This window comes from Chiloscyllium plagiosum, unplaced genomic scaffold (assembly GCF_037043375.1).
Source record: "Chiloscyllium plagiosum isolate Xiang-an unplaced genomic scaffold, Cpla_swu_hap1 HiC_scaffold_23, whole genome shotgun sequence".
Lineage (NCBI taxonomy): Eukaryota > Metazoa > Chordata > Chondrichthyes > Orectolobiformes > Hemiscylliidae > Chiloscyllium > Chiloscyllium plagiosum.
In genome coordinates this window covers 57,040,837-57,053,324 of record NW_028270161.1, presented here as the reverse complement: position 1 = coordinate 57,053,324, position 12,488 = coordinate 57,040,837, and positions in this window count along the sequence as shown.

Sequence of the window (12,488 nt, the reverse complement as noted above, 5' to 3'; positions counted from 1 at the left end):
TATCCAGGCTTGCGCTATAAAAAAGGCAAATAAGTTTCACACCATGCAATTGCCAGGTAATGACCATCACCAATAAGAGACAATCCATCCACTACTCCTTGGCAATAAATGATGTTACCATCACTGAATCCCCAGCATCCACAACTCCCTAACCGTTACTATACTCATGGAGACATAGAGGAGCAGACAGTATGGGAAAGGTGGAGTGTTAGGTTCTTTTCTGAAGGTTTCACACATGAGATGCAATGCACACAAACAATCAGCTTCTTCTGCAAAGAATTAAAGTTTATTAAAGCTTGTACAAGCTAGGTTACCCCTTTGACCCTTTCCACAGACATGCAAAGTCGAGTCAATAAAGAGACCCAAATAAACAAAACACATCCCTTTGTACAGGTCAATTGGCAATGCTTAGAGACACTTTGGCTATTCCTCACTCTTCTCCCCCCCCCCCCCCCAAACCACATGTTACCCCAGGTATAATGGTAGGATGAGATCATCCTCTGAGATAATGCAAATGCCCTATTCCTTGGGCTATCATTATGCATCCTGACTCAGTGCTTCCCCAAGACAATGTCGGTCTGATGTGTCCTAGCTTAGGGGATGGCTATGAAAGCATTACTACATGGAACGAGATTGAATGATTAGTTTAATTCTGATAATTGTAGGGGGAGTAGTAGCAAATGACTGCTGAAATTGGGTGGGAGTTGTCCGCATTCCTGCATGAATATCATTTCCGTCCAGCTTCCAGAATGTTCAGTCAGCGCCGTTTAACCCTCTAATATTCCATTAATGTCTGGAGAGATATTCCAATTTAATCTTAACGTTACCGGAGAAGGGGGAGTTATATTGTTATTAGGCAGGAGCTGGGGCGCCTAAGTTGGAACAGATGTTCTCAGGGAAATGCACAATGGAAATGTGGAGGTTGTTTAGGAAGCACTTGCTGATAGTCCTGGACAGTTTTGTCCCATTGAGGAAGAAAGGGATGGTAGGGTGAAAGAACTGTGAGTGACAAGGGATTTGGAACACCTAGTCAAGAGGAAGAAGGAAGCTTACTTAAGGCTGTGGAGGACAGGATCAGACAGGGCTCTGGAGGGTTACAAGGTAGCCAGGAAGGAACTGAAAAAGCTTTAGCGGGTAGGATTAAGGAAAACCGTAAGGCGTTCTACACTTGAGGAACAAGAGGATGGTCAGAGTGAGGGTAGAGCTTATCAGGGATAGTGGACAGAACTTGCACCAGGAGTACTCCTGGTGCAAGTAGTGTGGATGAGCAGAGGGATCTTGGTGTCCATGTACACAGATCTCTGAAAGTTGCCACCCAGGTAAATAGTGCGGTGAGGAAGGCATATGGCGTACTGGCTTTTATGGTAGAGGAATTGAGTTCCGGAGTCCTGAGGTCATGATGCAGTTGTATAAAAACTCTGGTGCGCCGCATCTGGACATATTGTGTGCAGTTTTGGTCGCCATACTATAGGAAAGGATGTGGAGGCACTGGAACGGGTGCAGAGGAGGTTTACCAGGATGTTGCCTGGTATGGAAGGAAGATCGTATGAGGATAGACTGAGGACACTTGGGGCTGTTTTCATTAGAGAAAAGAAGGTTGTAGGGTGACTTGATAGAGGTGTACAAGATGATTAGGGAGTTAGATAGGGTTGACAGTGTGAACCTTTTCCCGCGTATGGAGTCGGGTATTACAAGGGGGCATAGCTTTAAATTAAGGGGGGGTAGATATAGGACTGAAGTTAGGGGTAGGTTCTTCACTCAGCGAGTCGTAAGTTCATGAATGCCCTGCCAGCAGCAGTGGTGGACTCTCCCTCTTTATGGGCATTTAAGCGGGCATTGGATAGGTATATGGAGGATAGTGGGTTAGTATAGGTTAGGTGGGCTTGGATCGGCGCACCATCGAGGGCCAAAGGGCCTGTACTGCGCTGTATTCTTCTATGTTCTATGTTCTATGAGTCGGAGGGGGTAGGGGAGGTCCTTAATGAATACTGTGCTTCAGTATTCACTACTGAGAGGGACCTTGACATTTCTGAGGAAAAGCGTGAAACAGGCTGATATGCTCGAACAGGTTAATGCTAAGAAGGAGGATGTGCTGAAAATTTTGAAAAGCCATAAGTGTAGATAAATCTAATGGGCCAGATGGGATCGACCACAGGTTACTACAGGAAATGAGGAAGAGATTGTTGCGCCTTTGGTGATGATCTTTTGTTGTTTTCGCTGTCCATTGGAGTAGTACCAAATGATTGGAGGATGGCAAATGGTATTCCCTTGTTCAAGAAAGGGAATAGTGAAAATCCTGGGAATTACAGACCAGTCAGTCTTACATCTGTGGTGAATAACGTTTTGGAGAGGATTCTGAGACCGGATTTATGATTACTTGGAAAACCGTAGTTTGATTAGAGATCGTCAGCATGGCTTTGTGAGGGGCAGGTCATGCCTCACAAACCTTCTTGAATTCTTTTGAGGATGTGAAGGTAGAGCAGTGGACGTGGTGTACATGTATTTTAGCGAGGCGTTTGATAATGTTCCCCATGGTAGGCTCATTCAGAAAATAGGAAGGCATGGGATACAGGGAACTTTGGCTGTCTGGATACAGAATCGGCTGGCCCATAGAAGACAGGGTGGTAGTAGATGGAAAGTATTTAACCTGGAGCTTGGTGACAAGTGGTGTTCCACAGGGATCAGTTCTGGGACCTCTGCCCTTTGTGATTTTTATAAATGACTTGAATGAGGAAGTGGAGGGGAGGGTTAGTAAGTTTGCAGATGACGCGAAGCTTGGTGGAGTTGTGGATCATGTGGAGGGCAGTTGTAGTTTGCAACGGGACATTGACAGGATGCCGAACTGGGCTGAGAAGTGGCAGATGGAGTTCACAGTCGGTCAGGCAGCATCCGAGGAGCAGGCAAGTTGACGTTAGGAGCAGAAGCTCTTCCTCGGGAACTTGGGGGATGGGAGCTGAGAGATAAATGGGAGGGGGAGTCAGTATTCGGGGCGGCGGTGTTATTTCGTGCGTGTGTCCCAGACATCTCTGGGACAGATACATTAAACAACCCCACTGCCCCTTGGCCAAGCAGTTAAGCCCCCCCCCCCCCCCCCCCCCCCCCCCCCCCCCCCCACCTTCGCCAAGGACATGAAAGTCCTGAGCCGCCTGCACTGCCAGATCCTAGCCAACTGACACCTGGAGGAAGAAAGTCTCATCTTCCTGCCTTGGAACCCTCCAACCACGCAGAATCAATGTCGATTTCATCAGTTTCTTCATCTCCCCTCCCCCGATCTTATCCCACATCCAACCCTCCAACTCGGCACCACCCTCTTGAACTGTCCTGCCTGTCAATCTTCCTTCCCAGCTATCTGCTCCTCCCTCCTCTCTGACCTATCACCTTCACCTACCTGTCACATTCCTAGCCCCACCCCTCCCATTTACCTCTCAGTCCCTTCCCACCCCCCACCCCATTCCTGATGACTAGCTTATGCTCAAAATGTCGACTCTCCTGCTCCTCGGATGCTGCCTGACTGGCTGTGCTTTTCCAGCACCAATCTTTTTGATCGGGTCTCCAGCATCTGCGGTCTTCACTTTCTCCCAGATGGAGCTCTGTAAAGCCCTGGTTAGGCCACACTTGGAATATTGTGTTCCGTTCTGGTTACCTCATTTATAGGAAGGATGTGGAAGCTTTAGAGAGGGTGCAGAGGAGATTTACTAGGATGCTGGATTGAAGGGCATGTCTTATGAAGAAAGGTTGAGGGACCTAGGGCTTTTCTCATTGAAGTGAAGAAGGTTGAAAGGTGATTTGATTGAGGTGTACAAGATGATGAGAGGCTTAGATAGAGTGGATAGCCAGAGACCTATTCCCAGGGCAGAAATGTCTCATGAGAGGGCATAATTTTAAGGTGTTTGAAGGAAGGTTTGGGGTGGATGTCAAAGATAGATTCTTTACACAGAGTAGTGGATGCATGGAATGCACTGCTCGCAGTGGTGGTAGAGTCAGAGACATTAGGGACATTTAAGCAACTCTTGGATAGGCACATGGATGACAGTACAATGAAGGGTATGTGGGTTAATCTGATTTTAGAGTAGGATAAAAGGTCAGCACAATATCAAGGCTGAAGGGCCTGTACTGTGCCATACTAAGTTCTACCCACAAGCATCCACTCCCTCTTCCACCAATCCTCAGCAGCAGCAGTGTGTACTATTTTGCACTGCAAAAATTCTCCAAGTTTTCTTCAACAGCATCTTCCAAACTCTCAACCATTTCCATCTAGGAGAACAAGGGCAGCAGATGTCATGGGATCACCACCCACTGCAAGTTCCTGTCCAAGTCACTCACTATCCTGACTTGCAAATATATTGCCATTATTTCACTGTTGCTGGGTCAAAATCCAGGAACTCCCTCCCTGTCAGCACCATGAGTCTAACTATATGCCACATTGCCTGCTGCAGTTCAGGAAGGCAGCTTGCCATCACCACCTCAATGGCACCTATTGACAGGCAGTAAATGCTGTCACATTTCCCATGAGACGCAGGAGGCTGAGACTTCAAATCTCACTCCACTTGAACACTGTCAACCTATACCAGCGTGTCAGTCTGGTGTAAACTGTGACCGTAGCCTTGGTGGATCAGTTGGCAACAACTAGCTCCCTCTTTCATTTTCTTTTAAGTCTACGTCAATGTCATTCATCCATCAGATTTTCCTTTTTCTTCTCTGTTTACCCTCAATTTCTCATTCAGCTGTTGCTTGGTCTGAGCTGCCAGGGCTTCATTTCCAATGTCCATTGTTGGGCATCTTTCTCTCTCTAACTACTTAGCAACCCTGTTAATTCCTGAACTACTTCTGTTCTTGATTCAATATGCTCATCTGATTTTGTCCATCCAGCCTGTCCAGCAACATTGTACTGAGGTAGTAATCAACTGCTGAAGGTAAGAGATGAGACTTTAAAACCCATCTTCCCTCTCGGGTGGTGTAAAGGATTCCCTCACACTGTTAGAAAAAGAGCAGAAGAATGCCTTTGGCAATATTTATCGTGCAGTCAACATCAGAGACACCAGATCTGGTCATTGTCTTTTTGCTGTGTGTAAAATGGGTTCTCTGTTTTCTGGCACTATAATGGTGGTTGTATTTCTACAGTATCACATAATTTTTATGGCACAGAAGGAACCCGTTCAGTCCGTTGTGCCTTCTCTGGTTTTATTTTCTACTGCTAATCTCCTGCCTCTTCCCCATATCCCCGTGCACCGTTTCTATCTCAGTAATCATCCAATGGTTTCTAGAATGCCTCACTTGAACCTGCCTCCATAACGGTTCCTGTAATGCATTCTATATTCTAACTACTTGCCTCAAAACAAAGTTTTCTCACATTATCCTTGCTTCGTTTGCACATCCTTTTAAATCCAAATCCTGTTGCTTTTATTTCTTTTGAGCAGGAGTAGCAACTCCTGATCTCCCCTGTCCAGCCTGGTCATGGTTTTGAGAACCTCTATCAGATATCCTCTTTGCCTTCTCTCTAAGGATAACAGTCCCAACTTCTTCAATCTGTCCTCATAACCAAAGTTTCTCATTCCTGTAAATCATCTCTGTAATAAGACCATAAGACCATAAGACATAGGAGTGGAAGTAAGGCCATTCGGCCCATCAAGTCCACTCCGCCATTCAATCATGGCTGATGCGCATTTCAGCTCCACTTACCAGCGTTCTCCCCGTAGCCCTTAATTCCTCGAGACAACAAGAATCTATCAATCTCGGCCTTGAAGACATTTAGCGTCCCGGCTTCCACTGCACTCCGTGGCAATGAATTCCACAGGCCCACCACTCTCTGGCTGAAGAAATGCCTCCGCATGTCTGTTCTGAAATGACCCCCTCTAATTCTAAGGCTGTGTCCACGGGTCCTAGTCTCCTCGTTTAACTGAAACAATTTCCTAGCATCCACCTTTTCCAAGCCATGTATTATTTTGTACGTCTCTATTAAGTCTCCCCTTAATCTTCTAAACTCCAACGAATACAATCCCAGTATCCTCAGCCGTTCCTCATATGTTAGACCTGTCATTCCAGGGATCATCCGTGTGAATCTCCGCTGGACACGTTCCAGTGCCAGTATGTCCTTCCTGAGGTGTGGGGACCAAAACTGGACACAGTACTCCAAATGGGGCCTAACCAGAGCTTTATAAAGTCTTAGTAGTACATCTCTGCTTTTATATTCCAACCCTCTTGAGATAAGAGACAACATTGCATTCGCTTTCTTAATCACGGACTCAACCTGCATGTTTACCTTTAGAGAATCCTGGACTAGCACTCCCAGATCCCTTTGTGCTTTGGCTTTATTAATTTTCTCACCATTTAGAAAGTAGTCTATGCTTTTATTCTTTTTGCCAAAGTGCAAGACCTCGCACTTGCTCACGTTAAATTCCATCAGCCATTTCCTGGACCACTCTCCCAACCTGTCAAGATCCTTCTGCAGCCTCCCCACTTCCTCAGTACTACCTGCCTGTCCACCTAACTTCGTATCATCGGCAAACTTCGCGAGAATGCCCCCGGTTCCCTCATCCAAATCGTTAATATATAATGCGAACAGCTGTGGCCCCAGCACCGAACCCTGCGGGACACCGCTCGTCACTGGCTGCCATTCTGAAAAAGAACCTTTTATCCCCACTCTCTGCCTTCTGTTAGACAGCCAATCCTCAATCCATCCCAGCAGCTCACCTCGAACACCATGGGCCCTCACCTTGCTCAGCAGCCTCCCGTGTGGCACCTTATCAAAGGCCTTTTGAAAGTCTAGATAGACCACATCCACTGGGTTTCCCTGGTCTAACCTACTTGTTACCTCTTCAAAAAATTCCAACAGGTTTGTCAGGCATGACCTCCCTTTACTAAATCCACGTTGACTTGTTCTAATCAGACTCTGCTCTTCCAAGAATTTAGAAACCTCATCCTTAATGATGGATTCTAGAATTTTACCAACAACCGAGGTTAAGCTGATTGGCCTATAATTTTCCATCTTTTGCCTTGATCCTTTCTTGAACAAGGGGGTTACAACAGCCATCTTCCAATCATCCGGGACCTTTCCTGACTCCAGTGACTCTTGAAAGATCTCAACCAATGCCTCTGCTATTTCCTCAGCCACCTCTCTCAGAACTCTAGGGTGTATCCCATCGGGGCCAGGAGATTTATCAATTTTAAGACTTTTTAACTTTTCTAGCACTATCTCTTTCGTAATGGCAACCATACTCAACTCAGCCCCGTGACACCCTTTAATTTTTGGGATATTACTCATGTCTTCCACTGTGAAGACTGACGCAAAGTACTTGTTAAGTTCTCCTGCTATTTCCTTATCTCCCATCACTAGGCTTCCTGCATCAGTTTGAAGTGGCCCAATGTCTACTTTTGCCTGTCGTTTGTTTCTTATGTACTGAAAGAAACTTTTACTATTATTTCTAATATTACTGGCTAGCCTACCTTCATATTTGATCCTCTCCTTTCTTATTACACTCTTTGTTATCCTCTGTTTGCTTTTGTATCCCTCCCAATCTTCTGATTTCCCACTGTTCTTAGCCACTTTATAGGATCTCTCTTTTTCTTTAATACATTTCCTGACTTCCTTTGTCAGCCAAGGTTGTCTAATCCCTCCCCGGTTAATCTTTCTTTTCTTGGGAATGAACCTCTGTACAGTGTCCTCAATTATACCTACAAACTCCTGCCATTTTTGCTCTACTGTCTTCCCGGTTAGCCTCTGCTTCCAGTCTATTTTAGTCAGTTCCTCTCTCATGCCCTCATAATTACCTTTATTCAACTGTAACACCATTACATCCGATTTTACCTTCTCCCTTTCAAACTCCAGACTGAACTCTATCATATTATGGTCGCTACTTCCTAAGGGTTCCCTTACTTTAAGATCTTTTATAGAGTCTGGTTCATTGCAAAGCACTAGGTCCAGAATAGCCTGCTCTCTTGTGGGCTCCATGACAAGCTGTTCCAGAAAGCCATCCTGTAAGCATTCCATGAATTCCCTTTCTTTAGATCCACTAACAACATTATTTACCCAGTCCACCTGCATATTGAAGTCTCCCATGATCAATGTAACCTTGCCTTTTTGACATGCCTTCTCTATTTCCCGGTACATGTTGCGTCCCTGGTCCTGACCACTGTTAGGAGGTCTATACACAACTCCAATTATGTTTTTTTTGCCTTTGTGGTTCCTCAATTCCACCCACACAGACTCCACATCATCCGACGCTATGTCATTCAATACCATAGATTTAATTTTGTTCTTAACTAACAAGGCAACCCCACCCCCTCTGCCCACCTCTCTGTCTTTTCGATAAGTTGAAAAACCATGGAGGTTTAACTGCCAGTCCTGACCCCCCTGTAACCAAGTCTCTGTGATGCCTACTACATCATAATCATTCACTATTATCTGTGCCATTAGTTCATCGGCTTTGTTATGTATGCTACGAGCATTCAGGTAAAGTGCCTTAATGCTAACTTCCTTATCATTAGAGATGTTGGAAGTCATATGTCCTAAGTTATCCTTGCTTTTTACTGCATTCTCAGTCTGCCTCAATTTTAAATCTGCCTGGAAACATTCTATCCTGCTGCTAATCTTGCCATTTACCTCCATATTCCCTGTTGCTTTCACTTTCCCTTCCCCCCAACTCAGAAGTTTAAAGTCCTACTGACCACCCTATTTATCCTCTTCGCTAGAACATTGGTACCTGATCGGTTCAGGTGGAGACCGTCCCAAAGGTACAGATCCCCCCTGTTCCAAAACTGATGCCAATGCCCCATGAAGTGGAATCCCTCTTTCCCACACCAATCCCTTAGCCACGTGTTTACTTGCCTAATTTTCTTGTCCCTATGCCAATTGGCACGTGGCTCGGGCAGTAATCCGGAGATTATGACCCTTGAGGACCTGTGCTTCAATTTCCTGCCTAGTGCTTCATAATGCCCAAACAGGTCCTCCACCCTAGTCTTGCCTATGTTGTTGGTACCAACGTGGACCACAACAACTGGATCCTCCCCCTCCCGCTCCAATATCCTTTCAAGACGGTCGGAGATGTCTCGCACCCTGGCACCGGGCAGGCAACACACCATGCGAGACTCCCGATCCGGCTTGCAAAGGATACTATCTCTCCCCCTAATTATAGAATCCCCTATAACCACTACTTGTCTATTAGCTCCCCCCTCTTGAATGGCCTTCTGCACCATGGTGCCTTGGTCAGTTGGCTCATCCTGTCCAGAGCCCTTTTCCTCATCCGAACAGGGAGCAAGAATCTCATACCTGTTGGACAAGGTCAAGGGCTGAGGCTCCTCCACTCCTGAACTCCGGTTCCCCCTGCCTGCCTCACTTACAGTCACACTCTTTTGTGCCTGATCACTAGCTGAATGTGAATTACTTAATCTCCCAGGTGTGACTGCCTCCTGAAACAAAGCATCCAGGTAACTCTCCCCCTCCCGGATGTGCCGCAGTGTTTGAAGCTCAGATTCCAGATCATCAACTCTGATCCGGAGTTCTTCCAGCAACCAACACTTGCTGCAGATGTGGTCACTGCCGTTCACAATGGGATCAGCCAGCTCCCACATCATACAGCAACAACACATCACCTGCCCAGCCATCTCTGCTTAGTTAGTTAATTAGTTACTTTGTACAAGTATGAATTAGAATACCTTCTGATACCTCTCTGCTATAGTTTTTTTTACCCTAAATAAGGACTTGATGTATACACACACACAAAAAAAAAATCTGCAATGCATTCACATCTTCCTTATAATGTAGTGCTTGCAATTGTACACTATACTCCAGTTGAGGTCTAATGTCTTGTGCAATTTTAACATTACCCCCTGCCCTTTTACTCTGTGCATCTATTATTAAAGCTGATAACGCTGTGCTCCATTAACTGCACTCTCCACATCTCCTGCCGTTTTCAATGATCTATGGATTCGCATGTCTGAGTTCCTTTGCTTTTGCACTGTTTTAGAATTTTATCCTTATTTAATACAGTTCCTGAACATTCTTCTGACCAAACCTTTCAATATTCTTCTGACCAAAAACACTTTGCCCATTTGCGTTGGACAGGAGCAGTTGCAACAACACCCACAAACACAGCAACAGGTAGGAACAAGTTGCACACTGACTGCACCTCACCCACTTTAAACTCGCTCCTCTGCCCATGTCAGCATTGAACTTGTTAAGGCTCCTTCATTCGCATGCCTACCATCCTTACCGTTGAGAAGGCGCTAAATTAGGTATGTTTATTGTGTGTGTTGCAATGGATTGATGCTCAGGGAGGTAGTGAGTTACTTCTCGGATTGCATTTGGATGACATTGGTTGGAAAGTGAGTGAAGATGGGATGTTAGATATACAACAGGAGACAATGCACATTCTGGGTCAAATTCATGTAACTTGGTTCATGAGAATTTACACTTGGATTTATAAGTAGTCAAGTGAGGGTGCAGTTGAGGCTCAGTCATGATAACGTTTGATTTTTCTCCTATGTTTTGGTTCTGAATGTTGTTCCTCACAAACCGACTAAAATCTCTGATAAGGGCCCCCATATTTTCCACTCTTGCAGTTTACTTCACTCTAACCTGAGCTTGCATGTTGTGATCTCTTTCTGGTTATCATTTATCATATTATCATTACTGACTCATTCGATGCTATCCTTTGCATTTCAGCTAGTCAGCACTGTCAGGAATGAGGGGTGTTTGACTTGGAGATTGAACAATTGAGGGTGTAAACAAAGTCATTAGCAGGAATTGTAGCAGTGTTATGATGGAAAAAACACTCACTGTACAGCTCCTGTGGCTGAGCAGTCAATTTTTCTCATTGCAGTCCTATACTTTCAGAAAATGGTGTTTACAGAACAATTGAACAGAGCATACTGTTGTAACAAGTTAAGAATCTTGAAAGCAGTGAGTTTGCAGAACTATGACATGCGACCTGGGATTTAAAGTAGCTGTTAAAGGTGGATTAATTGAGGATTGCAGTAATATACCTCTCAACTGGGCTTATCCCAACTGATACTGGGCAATGTGCTGAACGTGGTTCTTGGGAATCTGTTGTCAAGCCCATCAATTGTGCAGCACAAACAGGCCATTCAGTCCATGGGTCTATGTCAATGTGTATGTTCCACATGAGTTTCCTCCTCCCAGCCTAGTTCATATACCCTATCAGCATATCCTCTATTGTTTTTGTCTCTGGTGCTTATTCAGCTTCTCCTTTTAAATGCCTTTATACTGTTTGCCAGATGTAGTAACATGTTTGACATTTCCACTATTCTGAGTAAAAAAGGTTTCTCTTATACTTCCTATTAGATTGATTCCTTTTTAAATCATTTGCTAAATAATTTGAGCATGCTAATAATTACGTTAACAACTAACTTAAGATTGTCAGCTGGATTTATAGTGTGGCTGACTTGCAAGAGCTACGTATATTAAGAGACAAGACCCTATTCTTTGTTGATAACATGTTCACATGTCAGTTTCAACTTAACAAAATGGCAACAGCTAATGTCAAGTTCATTTCTACCTGGCAGTGCCTTGACTATTCAGAGTCAACCTTGCTGATTTAAATTTAAACACAGCTTGGCACTTAACTGTCAGTTATGATCATGGTCCAGTCTCAACGGTAATACCTCTACTGATTTGCATCCACTTGACAACCAATTAGTATGTTTTTCTCATGTTGTCATACTTAACATTCATACTGTTGCAACTGTCCAGACGAGTGGTTGTAAGACTTCAACAAAATGTCTTTTTGCGGCAGTGAACAAATGAAATGTTCATCTTGTCTCTATCAAGCTCATTAATTATTATCATTCCTTCCCTGATGCGTTCTCTTTCAGAAGAGGCTGGCATTTTTTTTTCCCTATCTATCCTGTTAGGAATATTCTTTTGGATTCTGTACTGCTCCAGGACATCTTGTTTGCACCTTCCGTTCAGTTGGAAGAAGTGGAGCAATATTTAAGTTTGGTTGCAGCATTGTTTAATTCCAGCAATAGCGGTCTTTCCTTTCTCACCTCCTTGAAGCATTCACTCATGTATGGGTCTGTTCTGAGAGGCTCAAAGTGACCACCTCAGCAGCCATTCTTCACCATGTTGGATGTAACCCAAACTCTGTCCTTATCACTTTCCAGTATGGATCACTGGACAATCTCGCTGGACAGTGAGACTGGACAATCTGTACACTAGGGAGCAAACACAGGATTTTTTCCTTGGAGATTAGTGCTACTCAGGCAGCCTCCATTGTCACAGTACAGATCAAGAGTACATTGGATATTTGAGGACAATCTTACATTTTTGGCAAGGCTGTTAAGGGCGTGGTTTGACATGTTTGTTTATTGACCTGGGATCAATGTATTTGGGTCAGTCATTTCTGATGTGACTCTACCCCAAGCACCTAGCCCAGCTGCAGTTCTTTGAGAGCTCTCCAGTTGTTGGCAGGATGCCAGACATTGTCTTGTGGAGTTTCAGACAATCTCATATTTAGTTTGCTTTGTTCTGC